This window comes from Megalopta genalis, chromosome 16 (assembly GCF_051020955.1).
Source record: "Megalopta genalis isolate 19385.01 chromosome 16, iyMegGena1_principal, whole genome shotgun sequence".
NCBI classification, from domain to species: domain Eukaryota; kingdom Metazoa; phylum Arthropoda; class Insecta; order Hymenoptera; family Halictidae; genus Megalopta; species Megalopta genalis.
The window spans coordinates 3,476,015-3,492,062 of NC_135028.1; the positions used below are offsets into that span (position 1 = coordinate 3,476,015).

At 38.5% G+C, this 16,048-nt stretch overlaps 1 protein-coding gene across 2 annotated transcripts in view; it reads right to left on the bottom strand.

Annotated features, from left to right (window-relative positions):
- The window catches only part of LOC117224042 (uncharacterized), a 260,485-nt gene that overhangs the window by 63,676 nt on the left and 180,761 nt on the right, over positions 1–16,048 (bottom strand). The window lies entirely within an intron of this gene.

A 16,048-nucleotide genomic window follows, 5' to 3' on the forward strand; every position in this document is an offset into this window, starting at 1 on the left:
CTCGTACACGAAAGTATTCAAAAATCCTTTATGTTATATTAAAGTACGGTATATTAAATCACAAAATACAAAAAACTTTCGATTTAGTATAAAACGTTGCCTACATAATTAAAAAAATATTAAAAAAACATCGAATTGGGACAACAGGCTCAATAAACGGACACATGAAATCCGTACGTAATGTGAATCCAACGAATGCTGAAATACCAGCTACGTTATCGGCGTTATTGGTGAGTATCAACATTAATTTTCATGATAATAATATATTTGGTTTTGTAATATATCATCTTCTTTGCTTTTAATATGGAAAATTTGATTCGCTGTGGTTTTGTTAAAAATAATATAGTCTTCTTTAATGTGGCTTATTTTTAAACTAAATCTTTAAGTCTATCCCTGTCTTGAGCGAATATATGTGATATTTTAGTTTTATTTGTACTATATTTATAGTGTTTCATTCTTGAAATTATTTTCGTTTATATTTTATAAATTTAAGAAGCATCAAGTTTTCACCATTTCATAACTGGAAACTTCAAAAACGAATTTCACCTGCTAAGTACTACACTGAAAATGAAATTACTCGCATTATGCAAAAATTCGGTGTTCAATTTAATTTTTGACACAATAAATTTGACTAAATATTAAAACATGTTTTCATGATTCGATGCAATTTATCGAGTATTACTTCGGTGATATAATAAATATAATACAAAATTTCCATTTTTTGGTGCCTAACAATATGATAGCTACTTAGATATTTCATGTTAAAAATGATAATAATATTTTTATTAAAAAAATACAAACGCATTTGTCATGCAACCTAACACAAAAGATAAAACAAATAATCACGATAGAAGATATTGAAAATCGACATTTAGAAGAAAATACACTTGAAAATCGTTCTAGATTCTCAGCCTCAAAAAAATCGTTCTAGGTTTTCTACTACAAATAATCGTTCGTAAGATCGTACAAAAAATGAAAAAGTACATCAGGCATTAGCAATATCAATTGCGAAAAATTAACTGTACATTTGTTTTGGTTCATCGGAACCAAATTTATGTTTGTAGTACAATCGAATTATAAAATATGGAAACAGGAAGCAATGAAGAAAAGATTAATGAATTTGAAAAAGACATGATTGTACAAGAAACAAGAGAAAAACTAAAAGCTGCTAAAAGCGTTGCGTGTACAATCGATTGTTGGGCGTCTTTAGCACAGGATTCGTATATCACGGTAACTGCACACATTATTAATTGTAAATGGAGCACAGAGAGTTACGTTCGAAGCACATACGAAATGTAAGAACGCAGCACCGCCATAAATCTTGTCAATGAACTAAAGCACAAACCTTCGAAGAATGGGAGATCAGTGAAAACGTTGTGGCCATAGCCACAGATAACGTTAAAAATGTGGCAAAGGCTATTTCGATACTGTCAGAGAACATTGACGTTTCTAACATAACATTTGTAGTACATACTTTGCAATTAGTTGCAAACAATGCTCTCAAAGAAGAAAATGTACAACAAATAATCTGTCATTGCTCCAAAATGAGGAAAGGGTATTGACACTGATAGAATCTCTTACAAAGATTTTGAAGTCGTTTCAAATGCTAACAGCACTATTTTGCGGCGAAAGCAAATCTTCTGTTCTAATAGTGAGATCTACGTATAATGAAAAATATCGTCGACAAACATTCCAACATATAATACATAGTGATGACACAGTTCCGGCTACGATAAAGGAAACATTAATTTCCGAAATTACAAAACGTTTCGAATTCGAATAGAATAACCATGATACTAGTATTTCTCTTTTGTGATGCACATTATGAAGATTTTGAACATTAAATATTTCGTGTCAGAGAACTAGTTCATAAAAAAGTCAAATGTTCACTTGAATAGTCGGTCATACGAGAAGCGAGCACAGAAAATTCCAAAAATAAAAGTGCTCTCCAATTTCTTTACGACGAAGTTAGTGACGTAAATATGTGATTTGGATGCCGAATTTGAAACGAACATCGCCAAGCCACAACTACGGTTCGATCTACATCCATATATGAATGGTGGAAGACAAGGACACACAAACATACGAGAATTTCCGAAATCGTCAAAAAATATTTAGGTATACTAGCAACGTCAGCAATGTGTCGTGAAGCAGCCGTGTCGTTCTCGTCTGCTGGAAATATTGTTACAGCAAAAAGGAACTGTCTTTTGCCAGAAAATGTAAATTTATTAGTTTTTTTTACGCCAAAATAGATGATTAAAGTTTATCAACAGAAATTACGCTGTTTATTTATTTCTGTAATTTATTGATTGATGCTTTGCGTATCACAAATTAGTTGTGTAAAACTTTAATATACGTATATTTCGTTGGACCTGAATAATCATACAAAAAAATATAGATATTTATGATATGACAATATATTTGCCATATATTGAAATTTACGAATACACATGTATTTATTATTCGCATATTTTAATACACGTCAACTCGTATATTTCAGTACTCGTGTATTAAATAGTACACGAACTTCAACACGGATATATTAATTACTAGTCTGCGGATCTTTATGCAAAATAAAGATTTTCTATATCAATTGCAAGCAGTAGAAATCAAATAGAAAGTTATTCCTTCTTAAAATAGATAATTAAAGTTTATCAACAGAAATTACGCTGTTTATTTATTCCTGTAATTTATTGATTGATGCTTCGCGTATCACAAATTAGTTGCGCAAAACTTATATACGTATATTTCGTTGGACCTGAATAATCATACAAAAAAATATAAACATTTATGATATGACAATATATTTGCCATATATTGAAATTTACGAATACACATGTATTTATTATTCGCATATTTTAATACACGTCAACTCGTATATTTCAGTACTCGTGTATTAAATAGTACACGAACTTCAACACGGATATATTAATTACTAGTCTGCGGATCTTTATGCAAAATAAAGATTTTCTATATCAATTGCAAACAGTCGAAACCAAATAGAAAGTTATTCTTTCTTTCAATCATTTTAATTGACCGAAAATAATATCTTGGAATTTTTATTTTCATTTAATCTCCTTTAAAATCTCCTTTTAAATTACACACGCTCGATTTTGTCATAAATGCATAAAATCCGCAGTTTATTAATTACATGTGAAATAGGTATCTCTAGTCTGTACGTATCCTAAGTTTATGACGAAACTCAACAGCAAGAAATAAATGCGCGGTTTTTAAACACAGGTAGACTGTGATCGATCCGCGATCACGTTATTGCACCCGGCGCTCTTCCCCCATCTTCCCCTTGCGAAGAACGGGCGTTGCTTCGTTCGGCTTACCGCCGCAGCGTCTCGCTCCCCGCGTTGCTTCCTGCGGCGGTAGTCAGGAGGCGGAGCCTAATGTTGCGTGCCGAAGCGTTCCGAGCCCTGAGTTACTGCAATGGTCCTGCTCCCGCACACCTCAAGGCCGCAATTATTATAATCTAATATGTACAGTTAATTAACCAGAAAGACACCGATTCATTTCTCAAGCGAATGATTACGGGAGATAAAAAGTGAATTGTCTACGATAACACTAAGCGTAAACGATCGTGGAATCACAGCGATAAACCCTCGCAAACGATAGCAAAACCAGACCTTCGCGTAAAAACAAGTTATGCTATCAATTTGATGGGTGTTAGTGCACAGCATTAATGTTCTTCGTGACACGAACGTGCCTAGCCGGCTGTTTTTGCGCTTAGGATTTTTAATAACACCTGGTATGCATTTTGGACGTAAAGTATTTGCCGGCCGAGAGTCAGCCTGACATTGTTTTATGACGGTGATGCCTGGAGGAATTTTCCTACCTTTGCCAAAGCCTTGCGGCCGCCCCCACCTCCCACACACCAGCACCCTCCCAAAAAGACGCGAGCGTTGCTTCGTTCGGCTTACCGCCGCAGCGTCTCGCTCCCCGCGTTGCTTCCTGCGGCGGTAGTCAGGAGGCGGAGCCTAATGTTGCGTGCCGAAGCGTTCCGAGCCCTGAGTTACTGCAATGGTCCTGCTCCTGCACACACCTCAAGGCCGCGACTTGATCCGTTAGCGGGGGTCGATATAGAAATTTTCTTTGCTCTGATTAGCTCACGATTCACTGCCGAGATAGGATCCACTGCGGATTCGATGGGCATTAAGTCTTGAGTGATTTAACGTGCGGCACCTGCCCAAAGGCTTATCCACGCGGCCCCCATGGGCGCGGAATTGAGATACGCTCAATAAGCGCGCTCCCGCATGCCAAGCCATGCAGGAGCTACCAGTTACTACGAGGACGCGGACTCTCGTCAGCAGACAACTGGTGGTGCCGAGCCCTTTCTATGCTCTACCGGCTCAGCAGGTCGGTTCCCGAGCTGAATACCGCAGCTCACCCGTCGAGGCCCCCAACAACTTAAGGGTGGGACAGAACGAGGAAGGAGGGAAGAGGTAAGGAGAGGAAGGGAAGGAGCCTCTGGCCAACTTTAGCCGTTTACCACTGCCCCCTCGATGGACCTACCCACTGCCGGCCCGAGGTATCCCGGGCCAGATGGCCGGGACCTCGTGGGCACGCCGACACCCGAGGTACCAGTATTTAGAAGGCCGACTGGTAGGACCTGTCGTAGCAAAGCTACTACCATGTTTGGAGACACCGCATCTCCAGCACTGGTCGGCTAGCGCTTCGGGATCGTGTAGTCGCTACTCTACAACGGGATTCGATGGGCAGAATCTCTAGTGATTTTACGTGCAGCACCTGCCCAAAGGCTTATCCACACGGCCCCCATGGGCGCGGAATTGAGATACGCTCAATAAGCGCGCTCCCACATGCCAAGCCATGCAGGAGCTACCAGTTACTACGAGGACGCGGACTCTCGTCAGCAGACAACTGGTGGTGCCGAGCCCTTTCTATGCTCTACCGGCTCAGCAGGTCGGTTCCCGAGCTGAATACCGCAGCTCACCCGTCGAGGCCCCTAACAAGTTAGGGGGGGGATAGAACGAGGAAGGAGGGAAGAGGTAAGGAGAGGAAGGGAAGGAGCCTCTGGCCAGCTTTAGCCATTTACCACTGCCCCCTCGATGGACCTACCCACTGCCGGCCCGAGGTATCCCGGGCCAGATGGCCGGGACCTCGTGGGCACGCCGACACCCGAGATACCAGTATTTAGAAGGCCGACTGGTAGGACCTGTCGTAGCTACGCTACTACCATGTTCGGAGACACCGCATCTCCAGCACTGGTCGGCTAGCGCTTCGGGATCGTGTAGTCGCTACTCTACAACGGGATTCGATGGGCAGTAAAATAGTGGGGATGTGTGGGCCAACTTAGGGAATAAGAAAAACGTGCAGTAGAATGTCTACATTTGAGCAAATGGGGCATTAGCCGGCTCTGCCATACCGAAGTTGCCAAGCGCAACTTAAACTGGCGATGTTAATGCAGCAGAAACCATTGCAAGGGGAGCGTGCAGGGAATAACCCTTCCATCACCTTTGGTGGGGATCATCAGGAAGGAGGACTGTCCTTTTCAGGACACAACCCACTTAGTCACTGCTCCACTGTGCAAGCCTCACTTGGAGGTGAGTGGAGCAGTGTTTACAGCGGGGGCCACGTGGAGGCGGGGTTGTCAGCATATGCACGGGCATATGCTCAGTCCCTTGCAGGCTCATGCGTTGGGTGCAATGCATGAGTGTTTTAGTGGACGGTTCGGCACATCTCACCTGTCGGTGGGATGCCTGCGTTGCCGTGTACCGACCAAAGAAAAACGTGCAGGAGTAAGATCCATTACTGTATTCGATCCACCTGTAACGTTTGCGAACGTTTGCGTGACGAACCATGCGTAGTTGCGGTCAATCGCCGTCGTTGTCGATTATTATAATCTAATATGTACAGTTAATTAACCAGAAAAACAATAAATATGGTATAATTATTATAAAGAGTAACGACCAACCGTTGGAGACCCGTCTGTGGTTAATAGGTTTTAAAACAGTGTAACTTTTTAAAGACTGGACTAAATGACTTGAACTTTGGAAATGTTAGACAGACAAATTTAAAGTATAATGAATAAAATGTTTTTTTTTTTAATTTTGCTGATTTTGGAATGACGATAATGTAGAAGCTCACGTATTTGCAACTTTTTTTATCTAAGTCTATAATGAAAATTTAAAAAATGCGTTTTCTAAATCTCGATAACCTTGTATATGTATATTGATAATTTTATCGAAATCAATTGACGTTTTGTTACGAGTTACAAACAATTTAAGGTAACGAAAATCGCAATTTTCCACGACTTTCGACCAAGAACTGTGAAAAATCTCGAGATCTAGAAAACGCATGTTTCAAATTTTCGTTACAGGCTCAGATAAAACAGTTAAAAAACCGTAATTTTTCTTCTTTGTCACTCCAAGTATAGTAACAAAAATTAAAAGAAAGTATTTTAGTTATTTTACAGTAAAATGGTCTCTCTAAAATCTCCAAAAAATTGAAGTCATTTAGTCCAGTTTGAAAAAAGTTACACCCTTTTCGAAAGGGGTACGAATACTTCTTTAATTCACTGTATACAGATGAATATTGACGAACCAGTCACGAATCCCGCAGAATCCTGTTAGAAACGTGAAAAATAAATCGTTTGGAACACGTATAAATACTTTATAGAGCCGAATGCAGATAAAATATTGTTAAGTGATAGAGACTGTGCTCGAACATTCGTTTTACTCACTTTCCTATGGGATCTGATAAGAATTTTTATGGGCGCTAACCGAAAGCGGGATCCTTTCTATAGAAATCGGTAATCGATGTGGCATGAGACCGAACAAATCGACGAGGGCAATTTATCTGAAACCGCGTAATAACAAATCAGCGATGGCCGTTGCATGTTTTCGGACTAAAAAACCTTGTTCGATCGATGGGAAAAGCTGCGCTAAGAGTGTATGTGCGCGTTGTTTCCAAAGGGAATTAAGTTTAATGAAGTCGCTGGTTTCCTTTACGTACACTTTAACCCTTTCGCTACGGGCGGATTCTCCGTGGCGGTACTTCTGCTGAACAGAGCGCTGCGACATCACTGCACGCTACACGACGGCGATCGTCAGCGGAAGTCGGTACTCCGCGGCGGTCGGCGGAGAACCTAAGCTGTTTGAATTGAATGAATTTTTCGAACGAAAAAATTTTTCTCCAAAGGGTATTTATAAATAAAGGGTATTCCAGGGTATTTTATAACGTCTTAGCATGCGCTCTTTAATTTACAGTATGAGAGGAAATAACATTATGCAATATAATGCATCTTATGGAAAGCCACTATAGTGGTCCGTAGTACCTCAGTGGCACCAAATGGAAAGCCACTATAGTGGTCCGTAGTACCTCAGTGGCATCATATGGAAAGCCACTATAGTGGTCCGTAGTACCTCAGTGGCACCATATGGAAAGCCACTATAGTGGTCCGTAGTACCTCAGTGGCACCATATGGAAAGCCACTATAGTAGTCCGTAGTACCTCAGTGGCACCATATGGAATGCCACTAAAGTGATCCGTAGTACCTCAGTGGCACCAAATGGAAAGCCACTATAGTGGTCCGTAGTACGTCAGTGGCACCAAATGGAAAGCCACTATAGTGGTCCGTAGTACCTCAGTGGCACCATATGGAATGCCACTATAGTGATTCATAGTACCTCAGTGGCACCAAATGGAAAGCCACTATAGTGGTCCGTAGTACCTCAGTGGCACCAAATGGAAAGCCACTATAGTGGTCCGTAGTACCTCAGTGGCACTATATGGAAAGCCATTATAGTGGTCCGTAGTACCTCAGTGGCACCAAATGGAAAGCCACTATAGTGGTCCGTAGTACCTCAGTGGCACCATATGGAATGCCACTATAGTGATTCATAGTACCTCAGTGGCACCAAATGGAAAGCCACTATAGTGGTCCGTAGTACCTCAGTGGCACCATATGGAAAGCCACTATAGTGGTCCGTAGTACCTCAGTGGCACCATATGGAAAGCCACTATAGTGATCCGTAGTACCTCAGTGGCACCATATGGAAAGCCACTATAGTGGTCCGTAGTACCTCAGTGGCACCATATGGAAAGCCACTATAGTGGTCCGTAGTACCTCAGTGGCACCATATGGAAAGCCACTATAGTGATCCGTAGTACCTCAGTGGCACCATATGGAAAGCCACTATAGTGGTCCGTAGTACCTCAGTGGCACCATATGGAAAGCCACTATAGTGGTCCGTAGTACCTCAGTGGCACCATATGGAATGCCACTAAAGTGATCCGTAGTACCTCAGTGGCACCAAATGGAAAGCCACTATAGTGGTCCGTAGTACCTCAGTGGCACCAAATGGAAAGTCACTATAGTGGTCCGTAGTACCTCAGTACAAAGAGTTTAATAAAACAGGTTTACGATCACGAATACGACGCTAAATTACAAATCGCAGTGCTCGATCTATCTTTATGTAATACATTACCGTCGAGTACAATGTTGTTTAATAATTTCGTCTGACACACTATTATTGTGTAGTAATTTGCATATTCCCGCGTATCACATTCGTGATAAATTCGCCACAGAAGGAATGACATTGATCACGAGAAGAATCAACGCGAGTAAAATTATAATCAGTTGTCAATCCTCAACGAAACAATATCCGCTCGATGACGATTGAAGATATATTATATCTGCGGAGAGAAATGTCTTCACGGCTATACGATGAAATTTTCGAAGTTTAACACGTTGGCTGCCGCGCGAATTTTACGCGATTTGCCCAAAGCGCCAACATGAATTTTTCATTATGCGATGCATATTATGTTGAAATATTATTTACAGCAGATAAGTTTAGTTGTATAAACTTGTTTTATGCATTTTTCGTGGCGGGGGTCACCGGTGACCCCCAAAGCGCCGCAGACCATTTTTGCGATTATCAGTTGTTCCACACTGTTACGCTTCTGTTGCGAAACAGCTACTGTCATTTCTTAGTCTCGTTCAGTACTTCCTGCAAGCAGGTAAGTAAATGCATTCGTTATACTTTGTCACTTTACATAAGCTTCTACTTCCATTCAATTTTTTAATTAGCCCTTACAAATATGACTTCAACTAAAGATTATGAGTCAAATTCTTCATCCGAAAATGCAGTTTTACAAAGACTGTTAGGGATTCCCCATCTGGGCTGAGGTACTTCTATGTAATCGATTATTTTTTTATCGATGCGTAATGTTATGACGAAAATTATAATACTATCGAAGAAAGTTCGAATGATAACGTGTTCGGACTTATTTTCATCGAGAAAACCTCATCGATTCATTTGTAATACTTTTACGAAAGTATATTTAAAAATATAAAAGTTTCAATTTTCATTTCTGCTTACATCAATCACTGGGTCTTTGACGCCATTTATATTCGAGCTGGCAAAATGTATTCAAATATTTATCCGAAGATTTATTTATGATTTTCAAATATAATCTTTTCATTAACAAGACATTTGTTTAAATATTTATGTGTACATGTATTAGATACACAATTTTTGAATTCCTTAATACAAGGTTACCAGAACGCGGGAGATAATTTTAAATTTCCAACTGAATGTTTTGAAAACATTGTTTGTCGTGGCGTACGTTTAACATTATATTGATATACAGGGTGTCATGTAACTGGTGGTACAGTTGACAAGAGAATGATTCTACATGCAAAAATAAGTCGATCAAAAAGAATAACATTTTTCCATTTAAGGCTCCGTTTTCGAGAAAAATTGGGTTGAGAAAAAATAATGCTATCGAATAGCAATCAAGGAGCGCGTCTGGTCATGACATACCAATTCTACTTCTCGTCATACTACAAGCCACCCGAGTTGACGCATCTTACAACTCAGTTTTCTCGAAAACGGAGCCTTAACCCGAGAAAGATAACCTACGTCGCAGAGGCGCCTGCGAAGACTGTTGATTTTTGTTAATTTTTCATAGAGGTCTAGTGATTTAAGTTTAAAATTACTTAAAATATAAAAAAATATAATATAAATGCATTTTATTTTTACAATAATGCCAAACCTTTAAAATAACTAGATTAACTTAAATAAATATCCATTGTTAGTATAAAATTGACGCTTTAGAAAAGCATGCGCCTCTGAAGCGTATGGTTATCTTTTACGTACGTTGTCATATGGTTATCTTTCTAGGATTAAATGAGAAAATGTTATTCTTTTTTTTCGACTTACTTTTTGACGTAGAATCAGCCCCTATCCGGTTGTACCACCAATTACATGTTATCCTGTATAACTGGTACAAAAACACTATCCGATTATGATACAAGTGCTGACTAATAAATTAAATTAATTTAACAAGATGGATGGATCAGATGAGTATCTGTTAGACTTTGTATATTTCCAACGCTCATTTATGTCGAAGATTTACAATTAACCCCTTGACATACCATTTTCTTCGCAGTTACTGCGATTAGAAATTTTTCGATTGCAATAATTTCTTAGAAGCGAAAGAAAACTGTTGCTTATTGTATGCCTAAATTCACTTGAATGCTTAAACATTGATGACAAGAGATTAGAAATTTATTGCAATTTTAAAGGATAGAATAACAGCTATACTCGATAAATTATTACTAGAAATTTTCATGACGAATCGAACTCGTCAAAGTATGGCAAGGGGTTAATGTACGATGTAATTTCACTGTCGGACGTGAATACCCTATCGCTGCGAAATAGATCACGCGACCTATTTTATCTATCGATAAAAGATTCCTCGATTGTGCATTTTGCGACAGTATCAGATACATATGCATGCGCACGCCAAAAATATAGATGTAATATGCAAAATATGCAAAATAAAAAATGTGTATTTTTAGAATGATCTGATCATGATATTTTCTTTCTAGGTCCTATTAGTATATCTAGTTTCGAAAAATATATGCATTTGCACAAACATCCGTTAAGTCTCGAGACTATTTTAACTCCAATATGAAGACATTTGTTTCAACCTACAATATTTCCACTTGTTATGATTGTTTTTATTCGATACATGTGAAATTGGATGTGTATGATTATAGAACACTTCCATTATTTATCAATTTAGCGAATAATTTAATAATAAAATAAATTTAATAATGTGAAGATTCCTTTGAAGACAGTGTAGCAATTTTTAGCGTCGCCCCAGAGACGCCATTCGACTGCAAAGGGTTAATACTTTCAAATCATTAAAATTATTAATCCTCGCAAGGCGGTGGCTGGATCAACTTTGGCCCAGAGCATTTAAGTCTTCTACGAAATTATTCAATTTTTGGCAAATAAATCAAACAAATTGTTGTTACATTAGGAACGATAAAAAGGCTGATAAGGCTGCGAGAAATGTTTTCGAAAGTATATCTTGAGAAATAGCTGAATAAAGCTGAGAATTGTCAGAAACATCGTCAATAGTAATGTCGTGAAGATGACTGCTTGGGAAATCAAATTCAGACGACAATCATATTTTCGTACGGTGGAGAAAACGGCGTACTAGAGCCGCTTGATCACTGCCAGAGAATCCTGGCCGGAAGTAGACAAGAGCGAGAATCCATTCGTATTGCAATAACGAGGAAACGACGATAGTCGAGGGTGGTCTCGAAGCGCGCTTGTTGGATTACGTTCGTCTGGAAGAGTGCGCAAATAACGTGGCGAATCTCAAAACTCACAGAAGAGGCATCGTTTATTTGACGCGACGCGGCGCGGTGACGCTGCCCGACCCTATTTTTACCGTGGCCCCCATGTTACAACTGTCGAATCGTCGGATGGTATAAATCCAGCGTCTCGCCGTCTGTCTTCCAGTCTCGTTTCTTTAACCCGAGAAAGATAACCTACGTCGCAGAGGCGCCTGCGAAGACTGTTGATTTTTGTTAATTTTTCATAGAGGTCTAGTGATTTAAGTTTAAAATTGCTTAAAATATAAAAAAATATAATATAAATGCATTTTATTTTTACAATAATGCCAAACATTTAAAATGACTAGATTAACTTAAATAAATATCCATTGTTAGTATAAAATTGACGCCTTAGAAAAGCATGCGCCTCTGAAGCGTATGGTTATCTTTTACGTACGTTGTCATATGGTTATCTTTCTAGGGTTAAGAACGATGCTCTTACAATTAGATTTATCAAGCAAAAACAGAGTATTGCGTGATTCGGAAAAAATAGTTAATATTATGTGTCTTGTTATTTGAATAATACGATATAAATTGCTGACTTATTTATTGATATGCTTATACCACATAAAAATAGTATAGCCATTGTTATCTTTCGCTGGTCTATTTGACCTATACGCATTTGAATTTCTTGATGTTTCTTCTTATATACAGGGTGTTAAGAGTAACGTTCGCGCCGATTTTTGAAAAATGTGTTCTTTGAAGAAAAAAAATTGCTTACTACACAATGACCTTCGAAAGACCTACACAAGAGTTAAGGATACTTTGAAGAGGAATGTAAACAGAAAACGTACATTTTTATCTCTTATTTACAGTGCACATTAGTGCAGTAATTATATAGTGAGTTATTAAATTCGTCTTTTCGTGAGCTATAACGTTGTACCATCGAAAATATATGGTGCCGTTTAAGAAAGTCGAAGTGACCTTCGTATTGCATCGAATAAAAGATTTTTCGAAATTTTTATTATTACAATTTGTTTCTTGCAAGGAACACATAAACTTTTATTCCAAACATTTTTTTGTCAAAAATCGGGTACGGCCATTACGCTGAATACCCTGTATAGTGAGGAGTAAAAGTGTCCACACACCCTTTAAGATGGTATAACCTTTTTAAAACTGGCCTAAATGACTTAAATTTTGACCCCATTTTGAAGTCATCACTGTAATTGTTCGTTGTACCAGTTTCCAATGTACCAAAATTGGTATACTACTGTGATCAAAAAGTAAGGTGAAATTGTCATTTAAAACTCCCGGACATTAGGAAGGCAGGCAATTGTTTTATTCCTAGGTTGGTAGGACTGTTTATAACAATTGCCAAGCGTCTGTTTGTTAAAAGGTTTCATTATCTCTGAGTTACACGTGTTTTAGTAAACGACCAAAAGTGAATTTTTCGATTTTTACAATGGGTGATTTTGTTGAGCAAAGAACTTGCATCAAATTTTGTTTGCGGAACGAATATTCTTGTGCGGACACGTTGAAAATGATGCGGAAGGCCTTTGGTGATCAAACTATGGCAAAATTACTTAAAATATAAAAAAATATAATATAAATGCATTTTATTTTTACAATAATGCCAAACCTTTAAAATGACTAGATTAACTTAAATAAATATCCATTGTTAGTATAAAATTGACGCCTTAGAAAAGCATGCGCCTCTGAAGCGTATGGTTATCTTTTACGTACGTTGTCATATGGTTATCTTTCTAGGGTTAAATTCTTTCGGGCCAGTTTGCTCGGCGATTAATCATGATACGGCCGCGCCGAAACACACATCCTCGCCTCGCCATCCTATTCTCGTATTATTGTTCGTCGATCGCATTCCTTCGGAATCGAGGACCGCGATCTTATTGCTAGATACTATTCCGATGGGGACACAAACACGAGAAAATTAGATAGCACAGTAGAGGGGAGAAATAGACGGAACCGTATTTCCTGCTTAATCGCTGGACGAATGATAAAGTTTCCTTCCTAGCCGAGCATCAAGTCTCTGCGCAAGTTTCAGGCTCGTTACAGAAGCCTGGATAAACGAACTTCTGAATCTAATTAATTGCACGGCTATGAACTTTTCGAGCATTCTAAGAATCAATTTGAATGATAAACGTGTGTAGGTATGTATATGCTTAATTTCTTGGGATTAAAACAATTATGGTAGAAACTCTCTTATCCGAACATTTATTTTTATAATATTCTGCTATTTAAACGTTCCATTATCTAATCATTTTATTATTTAGATACATTGTCGCCTAGCAAAGAACTTGAAGGAAATTTTTAGATAATAGAACGTTTTGGTGTCAGGACATTACAAAAATAAACTTTCGAACAAGAGAATCCCTATCGTAAATATTAGTGTTGAAAAAAAAGGAAATTTTAGCCTCGAACAAAAATTAATCTATAGTTTACTTAGTACTAAGATACTAAGATATCGGTTTACATTTTCGTCGGTTCCGTCAGCGGGCAACGACGCGATATACCGCGATATACCATCGCAGGTGTCGGTAGAACACACCGCGCTCTGACTGTTAGTGATCCCAGTGTCACGTATACAATGTGAAACGCGACAAATAAACGTCTCTGATTGGTGGATAAGACGAACCCAAGAAGGGTATAAAAGAAGCGTTTTTTTCTTACCGGACTCTCAGTAGAGTTTGGTCGCTATATACCTTCTCTCAATAAAGGAATAAAATAAAGTCTTTTTAAGAAAAGAATTGGAATCATATTCATTTTCATTCCATAATCCCAACAATTAGGTTGGCTAATAAGTTCGAGCAGTTTTTTGCAATGTTTATCTTCTTGCAGTCTAGTTCGCAATTAACTTCGCTCCGAATTTTTAATATGCAACGTCAAGTAATAGTGAACGGTTAACCTGTATATTCAACTCCGAATTGTTAAAACTGATTTTGATTTTTAATATTAAATATTGTATCGGAGGTGAACAACTTGATGGAGCGTTTACGACTTATTATGCTTATGTATTATAAAAAAGGTTAATAATACGGTTAACACTAGAACTACAGAGTGACTATAACGTGACTAATGTATATATTGTTTTATAACAATGACGAGATTGGATTTATTTAAACTTCTTAAAATTTTTATTATACAGCGTCATCATCATTAAAAGTTTTACCACGAAGGGAGTTGTCCAGGGATCGAAATCAGTGGTAATCCGATGGCGCGAGATCAGGATTATATGGTGGGTGTAACATCAATTCCCAACCAATATCCATCAATTTTTGCCGAGTGGACAAAGACGTGTGCGGCCTAGCATTGTTTTGGTGGAAAATGACACCTTTACGATTGACCAATTCTGGTCGCTTTTCCTTGACCGCTGCATTCAATTTGTCCAGTTGCTAATATTCACGGATAATAAAAAATAACATAATAATAATAATAATAATAATTTTATAATATAACATTTACGGATATCATAAAAATGGGAGTAACAGACATCTATAACTGAAATCGGCAATTACTTAGTTGCCAACCCAATACATACATACGGAATGTTTTCATCTTGAAGGAACGGATTGTGGCCAATAATAAAAATAGCTCAGAAGTTTTCCTAAGGTTCCAAAGAATCCTGCACAGTTTCAAAAAGTTACCGAACTTCCCTTCTAAGCAACTAAATAAGGATAAAAAGGTCTAACATTTACGGATATCATAAAAATGGGAGTGAGAGACATCTATAACTGAAATCGGCAATTACTTAGTTGCCAACCCAATATATCTGTCTGAAAATTGTATCCGATTGATAGGGCACAATGAATCCAGATGATCCTTCTCCCACGTAGTTGACAACAACTATGATATCAAGATCAATACATTCGTATAATTGGTAGCCGAATTGTCATCGTTCCTTTCAACAAACGGCCCACGTTAATGGCATTTCTTCTATTTTGGTAAACCAATCTTCTCGAATTCGTGGAATGGTTAGCATTAACAGTGATGTACAACACGACCAGCTCGAGTTGCCCTACAAGTGGCCTAGCTCGGAGAAGTCGCAATGTCAAGGCTCCGCACGGTGGCAAGCCGAGAACTCATCTGTCTAGCCTGTCTTCGCTCGACGATGATGAACGGTAAAAACACTGTAATCTCCTTTCGACGTTCCTGATTCGGTATAGGAGGAGCTTCGAGTGGTGCCCGAGTCTTGATCACAGTGAAACTTTCATCTTTCCTATAATAACCCACGAAATTAATTCGATGCACTTATGATGAAAACGAGAATATTGCTAACGATGCATTGTATCCTGAATGTACGATGAATGTATCCCATTGGAAATAGTAACAGTGTACGATAATGTGTGTGTGTGTGTGTGTGTGTGTGTGTGTGTGTGTGTGTGTGTGTGTGTGTGTGTGTGTGTGTGTGTGTGTGTGTGTGTGTGTGTGTGT